A 13,345-nucleotide genomic window follows, 5' to 3' on the forward strand; every position below is an offset into this window, starting at 1 on the left:
AAATTAAAACAGAAAAATAAAGTTACAATACCACTTGTAAAATACTTCCAAGGAATTCTAGTGGTACCTATGAAATCCTAAAAATAAATAAATGGACAAAACAAAAAGCAACCCTCCTGCCATGAAGATGAAAGGCATTGAATGCCGTATCATTGTGTGATAAAACTCCGTGTCTGTCACATAATGTAAGAAGGTCTATATTATACAGGTAGAGCGTGTGCAGGTAAAGTAAAAGGTGATACTTTAATTTTTTTTTCTTTTTTTTTTGTCATCCTTGTGCAGGGGCCATGCTAATCTTCTCTGTATCATTCCAATTTTAGTATATGTGCTGCCGAAGCGAGCACGATACTTTAATTTTTTTAAAGCGATTAGTAACAGAAATAAAATACCAAATGACAGAATATATGACATGCACATCCTTCCTTGGGGTTAAAAATAATAAGATCAATTATGAATAAAGCAATTAATATACTTTTTTAAACAAGATCAATTTAGAAAGTTTTTACAGAGTGAGCGATTAAATATAAAAAGGAAATATGAGTAAGCAGGGGGAATGGAAAATTACTGACTTGTTAGAACAAAGCAGTGACAGCTGTTGGCTCTAAAATTAGGAACAGAGACAAATTTTCAGAGCACCACCAAACAAATCACAAAGGCTCAATGCACCCAGCACCTTTCAGAAAGATTTTAACCCCTAAAAGAATACAATGCAAGCCATTGCCAGCTGGGTCATTCAGTGCCTGTTTATCTCCCAAAACCTTGCTACTCACTGAGTCCAAGGTCATTTCTCTACAGAGGGCTGTCCTTGAATGACAGCCCGAATGAAAAGCAAGGGCAGAGAGCACGCATCTCTCTGAAGCCTTCTGTGTGTTCTATGCTTTACTGAGATTTTCTGATTTCACATACAATCTAAGAAGTCCAGGACACGTGACTTACATTTCCATCATACTCTTTGAACTCTTCCAGCCTAAACTCTGGAGATAAAATGATTAGCCAAAGCAATCTAGTTGCATTACACGGAACATGAACATTTTTAGGTACCTAGGCAGTAGGTTCTTTTACCTATCTGAAGCAGAAACTTAGCCAATGGTACTTTTAAAAAATTTCCTACGTAATAATCTGTAAACACAGTAGTTCTGTCCTCAGGAGGAACAGAAGGCAACTTTAGGAGCTCAAAGCCTGGTTTCTAGTCAGTTCTCTGCCCTCGATGGATCAAGGACCTCAGAGAAGCCACTCAGGGCTTTAGTTTCCTCCCTTAAGAGGGAGTAGCCCTACTCACCTTAAATTAACTAAGTCATGGGATGACCAAGGAAATAAAGCATCATAAAACCACTGAAAAACTTTAAATGCTAAAATGTTAGCTGACCCATGGCTTTTCTTCACTTTGTTCCATCGTTGGTTACATATATAATTTGTGCTAGTCGTGGTCATTTGCTGTTTGGATGGCCCTACATCCGCTTCCCCTTCTGCTGGTAACAGCACCCTTGCCCCCAAGGGCCACGGCTCCCTTCTCTCAGTGGTGTGCTTTGGGTACAGTGGACCCACCCCTCCCCACCCCTAGTGGGGCTGGAGGCTCAGGCCTGGCCACAGGATGGCTTGTACCCCAGTGGTGCGCAGTGTGGTTGGATGAGGCTCTGGGGGATTGCTCAGGCTTCTTTCTTGTGCCGTCTTGCTGCACTTGAACCTGGAAGGATGAAGGCCTGAGCCAATCACTTTAAGGTCCCAATCCAGCTCCCCCTGAAACAGCTGTTACGTCAGTATAGTCTCATTTTGTTTAAGCCACTTGGGGTTGGGTTTTCTGAAACTCATCCTAATTAGAATCCTCACCGACCAGACACTCACTCACTCACTTGGTACAAGGTACTTAACGGCATCATACTGTCAAGAGACAAAATGACAGAAACTTTACTTATAGTTCTAATTGGCTTTTATTTGTGATTCATGAATCACGGCAGCCTCCATTCTCCGAAATAGAATGAGAGCTCCCCCTGGGCAAGGGCAGAACAGTGGTTTTGTAAGGTGGGAACCAGGAAACGGAACAATAGAAAAATAACTGATCGGTTAACATCAGGTTACTTTTTTGTAAGGGTTAAAGGAGAGGGAACTGTCTTATTACACTGTCTCCGGTAAACGAGAATCTTCAGTTTTCAGGAAAAACTGGGATCTGTTTGGGATTTTTCTGCTTCCTTCAAGTTTCAGTTTCTTTACGTGACATTTAGCATGAGTGACTCCATTTTGGTTTGGTCTTTCTGTTGGGGTCTAGTGCGAGAGCTCAGTCCAAAACCATGGGCTCCTCTAATTTCTGTTTGACATTGTGGAGATGTTTACTACACCAGTGAGTATTTAAACTCAGGGATTCATTTAGTCACTGACTAGCCCATAGATTCTAAGGCTACTCTTGATTGCTTCTAAATTAGAACTCTTAAATAACATCTAACACGCCCAGTTTTACTTCCTCTTCGGGGAAATTAGAGAAATAGCAGTACTTGGAATTTTGAAGATTTCTATATTGCAAGATGTTGGCTGCCAAGTGGAGAGAATTATCTAGGCACTATATAGTTCACATTAATTGCTACATAGTGGTACTAATGTGGAGATATTTGCTGCAAAGAGATAAACTAGTGGATCACATCCATCTTCCGGACCACACAAGAGCCAAGAACGTCAAAGTACTCTTGCATAATAATAACTAAAAGAAGGAGCCCTAACCAAAAAGTCCTCTCCAAAAAGCTGGAATACTGATACAGTTTGTGGTTTCTACAATAAAATGCCAAAAAATGTAAAGTAGGCTATACGAAAATGTTATAAAAGCATCACATACAGTCAAGTTTTGAAATCACTAAACAGGCAAGAGGACTGATCAGAAATATTTTTGTTGGTAGGAGACTAAGGTGGTTAGAGCCTCCCTAGGGCTCTTCTCAGAGAAAGGAGACACTTTTCAATTCCATTATATTAACTATGATTCCTTGATGGGAAAATTGTGGTCCAGGTAGAGCAGGGAAACGTCACTACTGTGTAGATCAGGATTTCTCAACTCCAATACTGTGGACATTTGGGCCACATAATTCCTTGTTGTGGAAGGTTGTCCTGTGCATTGTAGAATGTTTAGCAGCATTTCTTGCTTCTACCCACTAGATGCCAGTGGTATCCATCCCCCCAAAAATGTCTCTGGACATTGCCAAGTGTCCCCCGGGGGGCAAATTGCCCTCAGTGAAGGACCACTGGTGTACGGAGTGTATAGATTCAGCAGTGTCATCAAGTTGAAACCGAGCTGGTTATATCCACACAGGATTTAAGATATCATCTGGTACAGTCAATGTGAAGATTAACAAAGAAGCTGTCTACCATAGCTCATTTGGGAAATTCTAAAAAGTAAAATATGGGCTGGTCATCCTACAGTGGCTAAATAATTAGGCTATTGTATATTCAGAGTGTCTATAAATTATAAGCAATTTGAGTTCAGTAAAGTTTCTTTAAATCATTATTTTAGGGTAAACAACAACTATAAAACTATAGATTTTGTATTATTCCACTTATATGAGGTACCTAGAGTAGTCAATTGATAGAGACAGAACGTGGAAGGGTGGTTACCAGGGACTGAAGGGAGCGGGGAATGGGAAGCTGTTTAATGGGCACAGAGTTTCCATTTTGCAAGACAAAAAGAGTTCTGGAGATTGTTCCAGAACTCAATCAACTCAATAGCAAAAAACCAAATAATCTATTTAAAAATGGGCAAAAGACCTGAATAGACATTTCTCAAAAGAATACATACACATGGCCAACATATATATGAAAAAATGCTCCATGTCACTAGTCATCAAGGAAATGAAAATAAAAACCACAAAGATACCACTTTATCCCAGTTAGGATGTCTATTATCAAAAGGACAAAAAATAAAGGCTGGCAAGGATTCAGAGGAAAGGGAACTCTTATATACTGTTGGTGGGAATGTAAATTAGTATAGCCATTATGGAAAGCAGTATGGAAGTTCTTCAAAAAATTAAAAATAGAACTACCATATGATCCAGCAGTCCCATTACTGGGTATATATCCAAAGGAAATGAAATCAGTATGGGGAATAACGATCCGCAATCCCATGTTTATTGCAGCATATTCACAATAGCCAAGATAAGGAATCAACCTAAATGTCCATCAACAGATGAACGGATAAAGAATGTGGTATGTAGACACATGCACACACAATGGAATTCTATTCAGCCATGAAACAGAATAAAATCTTGTCATTTGTGGCCATATGGATGAGCCTGGAGGACACTATGTTAAGTGAAATAAGCCAGGCACAGAAACACTGCCACCACATGATCTCACTCATATGTGGAATCTAAAAAAGTTGATTTCGTAGAACTAGGAAGTAGAATACCAGAGGCTGGGGAGGGGAGGGAGAACGGGGTACCAGGAGAGGTTGGTTAGTGGGTACAAAGTTACAGTTAGACAGGAAGAATAAGTTCTGGTGTTAGGGTGACTACAGCAAATAACAATGTAGTGTATATTTCAAGATAGCTAGACGAGAAAATTTTAAATGTTGTCACCACAAGAAATAATAAATGTTTAAAGTGATGGATGTGGTAATGACCCTGATTTGATCATTATGCAGTATGTTTATGCCTTGAAACATCACACCGTCCCCTATAAATATGTACAATTATTATAAATCAATTATAAATAAATTTATAAAAGAGGAGGGAGGAGAGGTTCAGAACAGATAAAACAATGAATTAAGAGTCCAATATTCAACCACCATAAATGATTTTTCTGTCCTCGTTGCCTCCTGTGATCACTGTCACCAGTTGAAACTGAGCTGGTTACGTGCACACACGGCTTGGGATACCATATGGTACAGTCGTGAAGATTACCGAAGAGTTGCCGGCTTCTGCAAAGGGAAACATGATTTACGAAAACGAAGCCTGTCTTAAATAAGAGCCTGCATTGCATCACCTGGGAAGAGGCTGGGGTTGACCCAGTTAGCTTTATTTGTCGCCTTATCAATTAAAGCATTCGACGTTAGAATGCCGTGGACACAGCCACAACACCGCGGGCTTTGGAATCGACGAAACTGAGTTCACAGCCCAGCTCCACCGCTTTGCAGGTCACTTCACTCCCGGGAACCTCCAGTCCCGATGGAAATTGACCCAGGCGGCAATGAAGAGCACCTGCATTAGGCTTCAGAGGAACAAAGACACAGGTGTGTAATTGGGGGCTCATCACGAAGGCATCTGCAGCAGGGAGATCAGATGCACCCAGGCAGGTCCCACCTGCCAGACTTCATAGAAACAGCCACTGGCTGGGCCTGATGGAGACCCAGGTCACAGTAAGAATGCAGCTTGGCTCTGACACAAGGGTATTTTGCCACCCTCCTCCCTTTCCCGGACAACCTCCTCCTCCTCCTCCACTCTGCATCTTTTCTCTACCTCGTTGTTTCTGTTTATTCACAGCAATCCCTACCTGATGCCCTCCTGCCAGGCATCTTTCACCTTCTGCTTTTGCCACCAACCCAGTCTCACCTTTTCCAGTTAACATTCCCAGGAGAGATTCTGATATGTCCAGCTAATCACCGTCAACCCTGATCGGGTGGAACTTTTTCAGTCGGGCCCTTCATGGGCTGATCTCGAGTCCTCTCTCATCCCTGGTTTGGGCATCAGGGGTCCAGGAGTGAGGTTTCATGGTGTGGAAAGTGGCCACCTGTGGCTGCTCCTCTGCAGAGGACTGGGGCAGAGCTGTTAGCACAAGTTAGATGGGGCAAGACAAGACTAAGAAGGGCCTTGAATGTCACTGCTGTTTTCCTGTGGACATTGAAGGGCGTTAAAGCAAGGACACAGTGATCCGGATCAGAGTAGTTAGAGTGCTAAGGTTTACAGATGTGCAATTTCCTTGTGAAGAACAAAAGAATGGAGGTAGGAAGAAGGAGAAGGCAGTTGATTTTGTACATGGTGAGACATGGGGGTCTAGTTTCATTCTTCAGGCCTCGTGTCATTCTGCCAGGAGCATCTCTTCCCACCCCAACCTCATTCTTCTACATGTGGATATCCAGTTTTCCCGGCACTATTTATTGAAGAGGGTGTCCTTCTCCCAATATATGTTCTATATGCCTTTGTCAAAATCAGTTGGCTGTAAATATATGGATTTATGACTAGGTGTTCTGTTCCATTGGTCTATGTGTCTGTTTTTATACTGATACCATGTTATTTTGTTTACTGTGGCTTTGCAGTATATTCGGAAGTCAGGTAGTGTGATGCCTCCAGCATTGATCTTTTTGCTTGGTATTGCTTTGGCTATTCAGAGTCTTTTGTGGTTCCAGATGAATTTTAGGATTATTTTTTCTACTTCTGTAAAGAATGTTACTGGTATTTTGCTAGGAATTGCATCGAATCTTTAGATTTCTATGAGTGATATGATCGTCTTAACAATATTAATTCTTCTGATCCATGAGCATATGTGTAGACTAGAAAGGGAAAGGAGAGTAAGGACGGTATATCCCCATGGAAAGAGAGGAAAAAAAAATGGGCCAGCAAAAGAGACAAAAAACTAATGGGAAAAGGCAAGAGGAAGGCCAAGGTTGAATGCTGTACCGGAATGCAAGAGGAGAGAAAGTATCGAGAAGAATTGAGTAGAAAATAGCATCAAATGCTGCGGAGAAACCAACCAGGTAAGACCTGAAAAGGGTGCAGCAGGTCATGGTAAGTTCGGAGGCACGGAGGGAGCAGAGCCAGAGACCAGGCTGCAGGGGGCAGAGAAGTGAGTGTGGACACAGAAGTGGGCACAGCAAAGACAGACTACACTGTTGAAGCATTTCACTCAAGATGAAAGGACAGGAATTAGCAAAGTCAAGGCCACTCAGGATCATAGGGATAATTTTGAACTCATATTGTAGTTTTATATAGAGATGAAAAAACCCAAAGTTCACAGAGTCCTCTTCAGTGTTAGAAAATCAAACTTGTCAAGTTAATGAAGCTTGCATAAGTGAGACAGACCCTGTTAGAGCATATGTCACTCGGCTGTTATAGGTACCCAGCCATGACTCAGAAATGCTGACACAGAGCCATGTGGTGCCGTATATTACTAAGCAGTGCCGATGCATTGTCAAACAGTGATTGCAAAGATTGCATAGTGGTTTACAGCTGGCAGAACAGCCCGGAGCTATGGAGGTTACATTTCTCTTTGTGAAAACTTTGGGAACCGATATTTGATTACAAAATACCTCGAGAATTATAAAAGCCAATCAGTAGATACAGGAAACTTGCAGTTTTATTCATATCAAAGCTTCTGTTGGAAAAAAATGACTCCGAAATGTATTGAATAAATTCTATGGAATTTTTTTTCCTGGTTCAATTAATCAATCTTTCTAAAAATTGGATTCAAGTGTGGTGTGGTGGTTAAGAGCACAGGCAATGAAACCCAGCTGACTTCAGTCTTGAATCCAGGGTCAGTCTCATGAGCTGTGAGATCTTGGGTAATGTTTTAGTCCATTTTGTGCTGCTATTGCAGAATACCACAGACTGGGTAATTTATAAAGAACAAAAATTTATTTCCTCACAGTTCTGGTGGCTGGAAAGTCCCAGATAAAGGTGCTGGCATCTAGTGAAGGCCTTGCTGTGTCATCTGATGGCATGAGGCAGAAGGGCAAGAGAGTACCCAGGTACAGAGTAAGGGGGACAGACTTGCTTTATAACAAACCCACTCTCACAATAATGACATTGATCCATGATGAGGGCAGAGCCCTCATGACCTCATCCCCTCTTAAAGACCCCACCTCTTAACACTGTTGCCTTGGGGATTCAGTTTCCAACACATGAACTTTGAGGAATGCCGTCATTCCATAGTCAGTAAGTTCCTCATTTGTAAAATGGGAAAAATAATAGTGCCTGCTCCAGAAGGTTGTTATGCAGATGAGGTGAGGTCATGCATATGCAGTGCTTGGCACAGTATACGGCACCTAGAAGGGGCTCCGTTAGCCTGAGCCAAAATGTGGTTCACTGAGGCCAGCAGGTGGACCCTGGCAGGAAGGGAACTGTGGACACAAAGGGCTGAAGGCAATAATGACTGAGGCTCACCTGGGACAGGAGAGGATGTTGGGAGGAAATTGACAGAAAATGAGGTAGGGAGAGTGGGAGCAAGATATGTGGATCTTTTTTTGGGAAAAACAATAAAGCAAGTCTCCAAATAATATTGATATTTTGTGTGTACATATGTATATGTAATATATATCTGAATATACGTATATACACACGTACATGTATACTATACGTTACCACCAGAGTCTTTCATGTGCTTACCAGAGCCACTGTATCTCTCAGTATCAAGTAACAGAAACCCAACTTCAAGTGGCTTAGGCCAAAATTGGAATGTACGAGTGTACTGGCTCACCTCACTCAAAACTGAAGGGCGCGGCTTCGGCCTGGCTAGATCCAGTCCCTTAAGGGGATCCAGCCTCTCTTGCCCCACCTCTCAGCTCTGCTTGTCTCCCTGTGGGCTCTCAGGTTAGGCAGGTGCTCCCCTGCAGGTGGCCAGCAGTGCAGAGCCACTTGCAATTGGGTTTCTGTCATTTGATAGTGAGAGATACAGCGGCTCGGATAATATCTCTGTCATAGGTTTAGCAAAGCGTAGGAAAGACTCTGGTGGTAACACGCAGTACACATGTACATGTATATCTGTGTATATATGGACATGTAATATATGTTATTGACCGTGACAGCATCCTCCACTGGAAGAGCACGCTCCTGGTCCCAGGATTGGTTTGGCTTGGGTCACAGACCCGTCTCTCTACCGCCGTCACTGTTCCGATTGACGAGCCTGAGTCCCTCGACCAACCAGGTCAACCTCACAGAAACTACGTGGACTAAGAGCAGGGAAGGGGTGGTTCCCTAAACAAAAATCAACCATTTATAGATTCTGAGCAATCAAAACAACTCGTATCCTCCATTGCTTTTGTCTCAGAGGTTGAAAAATGTTACTGATTTAAGAAATTAAGGGTCTGGGCTGGGCGTGGTGGCTCATGCCTATAATCCCAGCACTTTGGGAAGCCAAAGTAGGAGGATTGCTTGAGGCCAGGAGTTCGAGACCAGCCTGCACAACATAATGAGACCCCATCTCTACGAAAAACTTTAAAAATTAGCGGAGTGTGATAGCACACACCTGTAGTCTCAGCTACTCAGGAGGCTGAGGGCAAGAGGATCACTTGAGCCCAGGAGTTCAGGGTTCCAGGTGACAGCGAACTACGAGGGACCACTGTACTCCAGCCTGCGCGACAGAGTATGTGACTGTCTCAAACAAAAAAAAAGGGTCTGAAAAAATTCTTGTGCATATTAGACTTTTTTTTTTTTTTTTTTTTTGAGATGGTCACATACTCTGTCTCCCAGGCTGGAGTACAGTGGTCCCATCATAGTTCGCTGTCACCCTGAGGGAAAGTGGGGCTTCTGGGCTTCAGAACCTGCCCTTTCAAACACCAGGGGCTGAGACCAGGGAATCTGCCACGTATGGGACACACAATGAGTGAGCAGGCGTCCCCAAGTACATCTAGGGGATGGAGGAACAGACGGGGAACGGCCTGCAGGTAAAACACATGGTGACCAACGGTCTCAGTTTGCATGGAACTAAGTAGGTTTTATTGCTTTTGTTTTAAATTTTTAATTTTTTGTAATAGCAATACATATATAACATAAAATTTACCATTCTAACCATTTTGAAACACACTGTTGTTCAACCATCCCCACCATCCGTTTCCAGAACTTTTTCATCTTTCCAAACTAAAACTGCACCCATTAAACACTAATTCCCTATTCCCCCTCTCCCCAGCCCTTGGCAACCACCATTCTACGAATCTGACCACCTTGGGTACCTCATATAGGTGGAATCATACCATATTTGTCCTCTTGCGACTGGCTTATTGCATTTAACATAATGTCCTCGAGGCTCATCCATGTTGTAGCATGTGTTAGAATGTGTTAGAATTTTCTCCCTTTTGAAAGCTAAATAATATTCCACATCTTATTTACTCATTTGTGCACCAATGGACACTAGGGTTGATTCTACCTTTTGGCTGTTTGTGAATGGGACTGACTCAGTTTTAACGCTAAAAGTCCTGTGTCCCAAGAAACCCCTCAGGCCTGGGCAAACTAGGACAGTTGGTCACACTAAGCATGGACCATGCTAGCACAGCAGAAGCCAGAACCCCAGCACAAGCGGGCAAGGGCATCCGCACCAGGGGAGCTCCCCCTGCATAGGGCATGATTTTGGTGTTCCAAGAAAGGTGGCCCTTCCTGCACAACCTCTGAGGACTAAGCAGGCTAAAAAGAGGTGGTTCTCAGAGGTCCCCAGGGGAGCAAACCATTCTCAGGGACAAAATCCATTGCCCAAAAGGGATACCAAAGATGATACTTTCTCTCTCGTTATTTCTCTCTCTCTCTCACTCTCTCTCACCCTCACACACACTCACAGTCCACAGGATTCAGTTTTGTCTAAGCCTGGCCTTATTTGTAAATACCAAAGTGCATCAAAGATCTGACTCCCACAAAGCTGAGATGGTTTCCCATTAACAAAAAAAAACTTCATGAAAATGATACATTTTCAGTAAATCTAAGGTCTATTTCTTCCCTGGTGTTTTTTGTGCATTATTACTTAAATGTGCTAGCTGGCAAAGGTACTACTTTTCTATATATTTTTTTTTTTCCACACTGCATTACTTGCAATAAAACAGAATGCTCAGTTTCTGGCATTAAACACATTTTTTTGGTATTACTGTCAGTATAATCAACAAGGCTTCTGTTTCTCGTGGTCGGTAATGCGGTTTGTTGTGTGGTAAGAACGGGAACAGTAGGTTTTGGGGAGGTGTAATGTTCTATTTGCATTGGTTTCCCAACTGCTAGTGTTGACAGATTTGAGCATCTTTCAGGTCTGAAATATCTTAGATCTTCTGTGGCACTGGAGATGGGTGGAGGGAAAGAGTTTTGTTCTGTTTTTTTAAAAAAAATAAGTACTTGATTGTTTATCATAGAATCAAGCCATACTCTCTGTACTTTAAATCTCATATTTTAAATTTTGACTGCATGGTACTGTCTGTTGTTTACTGGTAGTGTGGGATGCAGGATTTTTAAAAGTGTATTTGCATAGACTCTTCAGTTAATTTTTTAAACTTTTTGATTAAATATAAAATACTATCTCCTAAGAAGAGACATTAGGTGAACAGGAGAAAACGTAAGGAAGCTAGAACTCAGTCGTGATGATGTGCTCCTGATTGTCATAAACAAAGTAAACAGGCAACTGGCTCTGTTTCTAAAGATCACCCGGCTGTGAGTGGCTTCACTTGAAGAGAGCAAAATTGCGGGAGGGGCGTTCCTGGTTCCCGCCAGAAGCGTGGGTCTACTTTACCTTACACACACCCTCCGACTCAACATGTTAATACATAAGAACACCTACGTGGCTGGGACTGATGAGTGTTTTAAAAGTTTAAATTATGTGTGATGATATTTTGGAAGATAAAAGCTCCCCTGAGGCCAAACCATGGGGGTAGCTTGAAGCAGAGTCACGGAGCTGTCTACACATCCAGCGGCAGAATATTGGGAAATGCTGCCTTTGTCACTTCGTGGGGTACAGTGACACCCCTCCCCACCCTGAACTTATAAATTAGGAGACTTTGGTGGCCTTCTAAAGTTGGGTGCACGTTGGTGGTGTTTACCCAGCATCCATTCCCCTCCTCCCAGTAAAAGCTCTCATTTCCCCATCGAAAGGGGCGTGGGATCAGTATGGCACGTCAACCTATGATTTGTAAGCTCTCATCTTTGCTTTCACTACAAAAAATATTATTTAAATTTTACATTTGCTTTACTTCTCAATTTCTTAGAGTTTTTAGTGTAAGAATAATGCATGCACAGGTTTAAAATTTCAAACCATGCAAAAAGATACAGTGAAAAGTAAGTCTTCCTCCTCCCTCGACTCTCAGCTTCCTAGTTCTCCTCCCTAGAGGAAACCACCGTCACCATTTTTATTAATATCTTTCCAGAAATACTGTATGCAGATACAAGCAAATTTATAACTATATGGCTCCCATTTTTACAAAAATGGTAGCATGCTACACATGTTCTGCACCCTGCTTTTAAAAATTAAACCTTTAAAGATATTTATAGGTTCATAAGCAATTATAAGAAATACAGATGCTCCTCAACTTATGAAGGGGTTCATATCCCGCTAAACCCGTGCTAAACTGAAAAGATTGCGGTGGAAAATGCACTTAATACACCTAACCTATTGAACATTATAGCTTAGCTTAACCTACCTTCAACATGCTCAGAACACTGACATTAGCCTACAGCTGGACAAAATCACTGGCAACACAGTACACTGTAGAGCACCAGTTGTTTACCCTCACTGTGGCGTGGCTGACTGAGAGCTGCAGCTCACTGCTGCTGCCCAGCCTCACTGGAGAGAAACTACTGCATTTTGCTAGCCTGGGAAAAGATCAAAATTCAAAATTCAAAGAACAGTTTCTACCTAATACGTATTGCTTTTGCGCCATTGTAAAGTCAAAAAATTATAAGTTGAACCATGGTAAGTCAGGGACCGTCTGTAATGCACAGAGACATATGTACTCTTTTTTTTTTTTTGACAGAGTCTTGCTCTGTTGCCCAGGCTAGAGTGCTGTGGCATCAGCCTAGCTCACAGCAACCTCAAACTCCTGGGCTCAAGCAATCCTCCTGCCTCAGCCTCCCGAGTACCTGGGACTACAGGCATGCGCCACCATGCCCGGCTAATTTTTCTATATATATTTTTAGTTGTCCATATAATTCCTTTCTATTTTTAGTAGAGACGGGGTCTCACTCTTGCTCAGGTTGGTCCCAAACTCCTGAGCTCAAACAACCCTCCCACTTCGGCCTCCCAGAGTGCTAGGATTACAGGTGTGAGTGACATGTGTACTCTATCCAGTTTCCTCCAGTGGTAACATCTTGCAAAGCTGTTGTACGATATATCACAACCAGGATATTGATATTGATACACTCTATGACATTATTTAGATTTCCCCACTTTTTCTTGTGCTCTTTTATATGTATTCAGCCCCGTACAGTTTTATCACATGTGTAGGTTTGTGCATCCACTACCACAAAGTTCAGAACAGTTCCATGACAGCAGGGATCTCTTATCTGTCCCTTTTATAACCACAACCAACTTCCTTCTGTCCTTTCCCCCATCCTGAACCCCTGGAAACCACTAGTCTCTTTGTTCATTTCCAAAATTTTACCTTTTCAAAAATGTTATGTAAGTTGAAATATACTATATATTATCTTTTGGCCTTGGCTTTTTTCTCCCAACAAAATTTTCTGGAGATGCATCCAAGTTA

At 42.3% G+C, this 13,345-nt stretch overlaps 1 non-coding gene across 1 annotated transcript; it reads right to left on the reverse strand.

Moving 5' to 3' along the window:
- Positions 1 to 237: 237 nt before the first annotated feature.
- LOC138374090 (U6 spliceosomal RNA) lies at positions 238 to 344 on the reverse strand. Its single transcript, XR_011231360.1, has one exon. It is a non-coding gene; the product is annotated as a U6 spliceosomal RNA (small nuclear RNA).
- Between the last annotated feature and the right edge of the window lie 13,001 nt (positions 345 to 13,345).

The sequence above is a fragment of the Eulemur rufifrons genome, chromosome 23 (assembly GCF_041146395.1).
Source record: "Eulemur rufifrons isolate Redbay chromosome 23, OSU_ERuf_1, whole genome shotgun sequence".
Lineage (NCBI taxonomy): Eukaryota > Metazoa > Chordata > Mammalia > Primates > Lemuridae > Eulemur > Eulemur rufifrons.